This window comes from Humulus lupulus, chromosome 5 (genome assembly GCF_963169125.1).
Source record: "Humulus lupulus chromosome 5, drHumLupu1.1, whole genome shotgun sequence".
Lineage (NCBI taxonomy): Eukaryota > Viridiplantae > Streptophyta > Magnoliopsida > Rosales > Cannabaceae > Humulus > Humulus lupulus.
The window spans coordinates 20,094,785-20,102,291 of record NC_084797.1 but is presented as its reverse complement, the minus strand read 5'-3'; the positions used below and the strand labels follow the sequence as shown (position 1 = coordinate 20,102,291).

General features: G+C 40.5%; 1 long non-coding RNA gene across 1 annotated transcript; it reads right to left on the bottom strand.

The window, feature by feature from the left end:
* Positions 1-2,573: 2,573 nt before the first annotated feature.
* On the bottom strand, positions 2,574-4,715 carry LOC133834588 (uncharacterized). The gene is made up of 3 exons (XR_009893376.1): positions 4,561-4,715; positions 4,078-4,200; positions 2,574-3,882 (listed from the first exon to the last, which is right to left on the bottom strand). It is a non-coding gene; the product is annotated as an uncharacterized LOC133834588 (long non-coding RNA).
* Positions 4,716-7,507: the final 2,792 nt, after the last annotated feature.

Genomic DNA, 7,507 nt, shown 5'->3' with positions numbered 1-7,507 from the left:
GACTTCTAGCAGCATCGGGACACTGAAGGGAGACCAGCTAGCAGGGAGGGAATGCTATAGCATTTCCATTAGAGGAAAGAAGCAGACGAGTGCACAAACGCTCGCCATAATTCAGAATAAGGATGGGACAGTCTTCGAAGTAGATGAAGAAATCGATCCAAGAATAGAGGAAAGAGCTGACCTCGAACCATTGGAAGAGCTCGAAGAGGTCAGACTAGAGGAAGCAGACCCCCGAAGACAGTAAAGGTAGGAAAAAACCTTCCCGAAGAGACAAAATAGCAATTAATTTTCTTTTTGAAAAAGAATTAGGATGTTTTCGCATGGTTGCATTCGAACATGGTAGGGATAAGTCTGAATGTAGTGAGCCACACTTTGAATATTGACAAAAGCTTCCCCCCGAAACAGCAAAAGCGAAGACTATTGGATGACGACAAGAAGAAGGCCCTAAAAGAGGAAGTCGATAGGTTGAAAGCAAACCGATTCATCTGGGATGCTTTCTACCCCGATTGGGTAGCCAACTCGGTGCTAGTTCTGAAGCCTAACGGGACATGGCAGTCCTGTATCGATTACTCGAACCTCAATAAGGCTTGTCCTAAGGACTGCTTCCCCTTACCTCGGATCGACCAACTCGTAGATGCCACGACGGGACATGGGCTTATGTCATTCATGGATGCCTATTCTGGATATAACCAGATCGCCATGCATGCCCCTAACCAAGAGCATACGAGTTTCGTGATGGACAAAGGGTTGTATTGCTACAATGTCATGCCGTTCAGACTCAAGAATGCTGGAGCCACTTACCAGCGACTCATAAACATGATGTTCTTCGAACAAATAGTTAATAACATGGAAGACTATGTTGATGATATGTTAGTTACATCTCAACATAACAATAACCATGTGTATGATCTCGAAGAAGGCTTTGCCGTGTTACGGAGGTATAACATGAAGCTCAACCCTCAGAAGTCCTCTTCCGGAGTATCTTCGGGAAAATTCCGAGGCTTCATTGTAAATGCCCAGGGAATGGAAGAAAATCCGGACAAGATCCAGGCTTTGATTGATATGCCCTCACCTCGAAAGCATAAGGATGTCCAAAGTTTGACTGGAAGAATGGCGGCACTAAGTAGGTTTATCTCGAAATGTACAGACTGTTGTCTTCCATTTTTCAACCTTCTGAGGGGGGGGGGGGGGGAAGAAGTTCGAGTGGACAGAAGAATGCGAGTTAACTTTCCAAGAGCTCAAGAAGGACCTCACGGAACCCCCTATCTTGTCGAAACCGATCACGGGAGAAGTTCTGTACCTGTACCTTGCTATGACCGAGCACGCCACCAGCGTCGTACTCGTCCAAGAAGAACAGAAAGTGCAAAGGCCTGTGTACTATGTCAGCAAAAGATTGTTGGGGGCAGAATCGAGATACCCCTTGATGGAGAAGTTGGCTCTCAGCCTAATCCACTCATCTCAAAATCTCCGACCTTACTTCCAGCGCACCTCATCCATGTATTGACCGATCCACCACTAAGACAAGTCTTATCCAAGCCAGAAGCCTCGGGTCGGCTACTAAAATGGGTTGTTCAGCTTGGACAATTCGAGATCACTTATCATCCGAGGACAACCATAAGAGGACAGGCCCTGGCAGACTTCATAGTGGAATGCACTGGAGTGACTAACGATGAAGTTATACCCCAACCTGTGAGTTGTTGAAACTTTATGTTGATGGGTCTTCCAACGAAAATGGATTGGGGGCAGGTGTAATTCTAATCACTCCAGCAGGAAGTCAATTTCACTCTGCTTTGAGATTTGACTTCAAAGCGTCGAATAACGAAGTTGAATATGAAGGACTACTGGCAGGACTTCGTATAGCCAAGGAACTCAAGGCCAAAGCGATACATTGCTACAGTGACTCCCAGTTGGTGGTTAATCAAATTTTAAGGGAGTATCAGGCTCATGGGACGAGAATGGTTGCATATTTAGAAAAGGCAAAAGCAGTACTCGAGCATTTCGAGTTCTACGCGATAGAACAGGTCCCCCGAGAACGAAACTCGAATACAGACGCCTTAGCCAGGCTCGCTACATCCACTGAGATCGATGAGTTGAATGTCGTGTTGATCGAACATCTAACGACACCCAGTATAACCAAGCCTGCACTACTACAAAAACGGGCTTTCCCGACTGTTTTTAACTGTCGCTATTGAGCAATGACGACAGTCGACTAACTATGGCAATTGCCTATGCCGGCGTAGGGGTAGCTACGCCGACAGTTAATAAGTGTCATCGTTGCTAGCTACGCCGATAGTTAATATGTGTCGATGTTGCTGGCAACGCCGACAGTTAATACATGTCGCCGTAACATTAAATTTATATATAATAATTTTTTGATATATATATTTTTTTTAATTTTAATTATATTTTTAACAATTGAAGTTTGATATAAATTTAAATAAAAAAATTACTCACATAATTAATTATTATTACCATAACTTGTAAAAAAAATTATATTTATCATAATAAAAATTCATATACATACAACATTTATTCATACGATTGAGATGTAAATAATACATCAAATCCCCATGAGACTAAATAATTCTCAATAAAAATTCATTATAATTCTTAATAAAAATTCATTATTCTCAATGTAAATAATACATCAAATCCTCAATGTACATAATTCTTACAAGCAAGAAAGAAAATAATACCCAACTTGAAGAATTTCTTGTTGCCTTCGTTCTCTTATATAATTTTCTTGGTTCTCTTAAATATCCAAGTAGAGTTTTAGCCTACTGTTGACGCGGTTCTTCGCCAACAGGTAATTAAGAAAAGAAAGAGGAAGGGATTAATGCTTAAGTTGAACCGAAATAGATGAATGATCTTGGAAGTGGAATGGTGACACACAATTCGTTTTTTTAGGTGGTTCAAAGGTTAAAATCCTTCTACTCCACCAGTCAATATTATTGCTATATGCTTGGTATTCTTTTACAGGGTATTTCTTACACAATAGAATCCAACCCCTTGTAACTCCCAGGGTCTCCATATTTATAGGAGAACGCACCTGAGAGTTGGTAAGAAGGTCATCCCGTGACCTTCTTATCTATCATGTCAACTCTGTGACATTCATGATTAATTCCTAAACCTGACACGTAAGTGTGGTCAAATCAATAGGTAAGGGGATAATGGGCTGCACGGCCCAACCCAGTCGTGGGTGTCTGAATACGCACGTTCACGTTGCGTGTCCAAGAAGTCAGGGATATATCAGACACGTGATGTCTAATATATGCATGTTTACCTTGCGTGGTTGACTTCATAAAAGGTCACAGCCTCCAACTCTAGCTCGTACCATGAGCTGGATGCTTACCTCGACCTGCGGCCTTCAGAGTCTAGACTTAGTCATTAAGTAATCTTGGTGAACCCTTGGGTTACCTCGAGCCAAGGAGGTAGGATCTCACGATGGCAGCTCCGGTATTGGGGATGTCCACGTGGTAGTCATGATTAGGCCGTATCTCAGCTCGTTAATCAGCCCGTGGTAAAATCAGGGCGTACACCTACAATATAGAATAAACACCATTAAAGTCAAACCAAAACTAAAATAACTAGATAGAGAACTTGAGGTTGCAGAAGAAATAAAAAGGATGAATGTGGTTTTCAATCACAAAAATGATTTATATAAAAGTTGTATTTTTCTTATCAAATTGGATAGCCTCATGCTACCGATCTTTATTTAGTCCCAAACACTAATCAAAGTCAAGCAACAGCCACAGCTGCATGCTTTGCAACTTTATCAATAAGCTCATCCTTCTTAGCTCCCGCAATCTTGTCAATAATTTTCCCTTCTTTGAGGAACAAAAGGGTTGGCATTGCCTCGATTTCCCACTCCTTAGCAACATCCTACATTGCATATAACAATATAAAAGGCACAAATGTCATCAGATTATCTTTTCTCTTTTCTAAATATCATCAAAACCCCAAAAATCAAACCTAAACCATAATTGTGTATGAACAAATTATCATAGAGACTACTACTAATGAGAGGCCTCATCTTAACTCCTTTGTTAGTATAAAAAAAAAGTTGTAGATTAATACCTGCAACTCATCAACATCAACTTTCACGAATATGACACTTGAATTCTTCTTAGCCAGGTCAGTGAGGATTGGGGCAATGACACGACAGGGTCATCACCATGATGCAGTGAAATCAACCACTACCTGTAAAGAATAAAAGAGGTTTAGAGCACAAACAAGAAAAATCGGCAAGAACTTTTGTATATTCTACTCAAAATTTACATATCAAAACAGAGCATATACATAAACCTTAAAATAGGTAAACCCAAATCCACCAAATTATATCACCGCAGATGAAATCAAGCACAAGTTTTGAGCTTTCGGAGATAACAAAGCAGGATGGGACAACCTTAATCAAAAAATTTCTGGGTAATATCGTAATAGAGTTCTAAGCATTTCTTTAAAAAAAAAAACTCAACTCACACAAATAGAAAGAATAACATAAGAAAAGTAATAATATCAAAAGGTAAAACCAAAGTAAAGCTTTCAATTTTTTTTCATTACCAGATTCTTGGAGTCCTTTCCCTTCTGAAAATGGTCGAGCACCGACCCCGACCATCCTATGCCATGAAGCCCAGACCCAAGACCCCCACCCGCCATCGAGCCCTGCCCCGAGCCCCCTGCCGCTGTATAGGCCGACCCCGACCCCCTTCGCCATCGAGCCCAGACCCGAGACCCCCCACCTGTCGTCGATCCCAGCCCCCGAGCCACCAATCGTTGCCATCGAGCGCAGCCCCGAGCCCCCTGCCGCTGTACAGCACGACCCCGAGCCCCCTGCCGCTGTACAACACGACCCCGACCCCCTGCCACTGTCGACCACCTTCTCCTTTTATTCTTCTTATGCTTTTGTGCTGCTGAGAAAAAATGACCTAGGATTGTGTCTATTATGATATTATAGGTGAAGCCAAAAAATAAAATTGGGACACCTATATAAATATTTTTATATACATTTTTGTTTAATAAGTTGTGTTGGTGTAGTGGTAAAGAGTACCTGATTTAGAGGGGGGAGGTTCGAAACTTGCTTGCTCCATTATATATATTTTTTTTTTTAAATCAAAATTTTAAATATTACATGTGTACTATTTAATATCATTAAAAAGTTTCACAAATTTTTCAAATAAATTTTTTTAACTAAGACTTTAGTGTTACAATTTAGTAATTAATATTTTTTTTATAAAATTAAATTAAAGTATTGTTACTCTTAATATCATAATTAATTTAAAATTTGATATAAAAATTATTATAAATACAAAAGTTAATATTATGAAAAATTTAGAAACAAAAAAAATCTAGTTTTAAAAGTTTATAATAAATACATAATTTTAATAAATACATATTTACATAATTTAATTTATTTTTAAAATTTTATTATTCATTAATTATAATTTTTTATTTGAATTTAGGCAACATTTTATGACTGTCGGCATTGAACTTTTATTAACTGTCGACGTTGGGGTCAATAGCGACACATTTTAACTGTCGACATTGATCTCGAATTAATTGTCGGCGTTGGGGTCAATAGCGACACATTTTAACTGTCGGCATTGGTCTCGAATTAACTATCGGCGTTGGGGTCAATAGCAACACATTTTAATTGTCGGCATTGGTCTTGAATTAACTGTCTGCGTTGGGGTCAATAGCGACACTCAAAAGCAATGATGACAGTTATTAGTTGTCAGCGTTGGTCTCTATGCCTACAGTTTTTAACTGTCGGCGTAGAGTCCTGCTAAGCAATTACGACAGTCAACAGAGTTGACTGTCATGGTTGGGTGTCGGGAAAGCCCAGTTTTGTAGTAGTGCTGAACAAGAAGATGTTTTCATGATAAATTCCAAGCCAACCTGAATGACTCTGAAAGTTGAATACCTTGTGGCCAGCATTCTCCCAGAAGAACGGACTAAGGCTCGAAAACTAATGTATCAGATCCCCAAGTACACCATTATAGATGGAAGGCTATATGGAAGAGGATACTCCATTCCATTACTCAGATGTGTGACCCCACCCGAGGCTAAGAAAATCATAGAAGAAATTCATGAAGGATTCTGCGGAAACCACACTGGGGTGCATAGCCTGTCCAAGAAAATCATACGCCAGGGGAACTTTTGGCCTACCATCAAGGCAGATTCGTTCGATTACATCAAGAGATGCGACAACTGCCAACGGTTCGCAGCAATCCCTCGAGCTCCACCCTCCAAGCTAACTATCATGACCTCCCCGTGGCCATTTGCAGTCTGGGGAATCGAACTCATAGGCTCATTGCCAACTGGCAAAGGCGGGGTGAAGTACACAGTAGTGGCCATAGATTACTTCACGAAGTGGACCAAAGCCGAACCTCTGGCAACAATCATGTCGAAGAAAGTCTTCGACTTCGTGGTAAAGAACATCAAATGCTGATATGGGGTGCCAAGGAAGATTGTGTTCGATAACGATACTCAATTCTACAACAATCTATTACAAACTTTTGCGAACAAAATGGAATAGTAATAAAGAGCTTCTCCTCTGTGGCACATCCCCAGGCGAATGCCCAGGTCAAAGCTGTGAATAAAACCCTAAAGAGTTTGCTGAAGAAAAAGTTGGAAGAAGCCAAAGGGAAATGGCCCGAAGAGTTGCTTCAAGTTCTGTGGGCATATCGAACCACGGCCAGTACTTCAACAGGACATACCCCATTTCCTCTGGCATATGGTTGCGAGGATATGTTGCCAATCGAGGTAGAAATTCCCACAATTCGTGCCCTCACTTATGACCAAGCTTCGAACCAATTATAGCTCGAAGTAAGTCTGGACCTGATTGAAGAAAGAAGGAACGAAGCTCAGCTAAAAAAATGTTGCATACCAACAACAAGCGACCTGGTATTTCAATAAAAGGGTTCGAGATAGAAAATTTGGTGTGGGGGATTTGGTCCTGAGGCGTGTATTCTTGGCGACACAGGATCCAGCTGCTGGCGTGCTCGCGCCTAATTGGGAATGACCTTATCAGATCGAATCAGTTATCTGACCCAGCGTATACAAGTTGGCAAGATTGAATGGGAGTTTGGTACCACGAGCATGGAATGGCGAACATCTACGACCTTACTATCAATAGTGTAGGAATGATCTCACATGTAACCATGCCTGTTAAACTTTACTATATTCCAGTTAACAAATTATTCGAGTAAAGTTTGATTTCGTTTTAATATGTTGTATTTTTTGCAATCTCTCTTAATCAAATAACCTATGGTCATACTCATAGGATATTAAGGGGGCATTAGTGGTACATATACCATCAGCTTGAAAAAATGAAATACTATATATGAAAAGCATACAAGTGTTTGGACATAACCAAATGCGCGAGCTAAGATAGTTTGGACATAACCAAACTATCAAAAACATACAAGTGTTTGGATATAACCAAACACGCGAGCTAAGTAGGTCTGGACATAACGAAATTATCAAAAGGTAAAAGTGTTTGGATGTA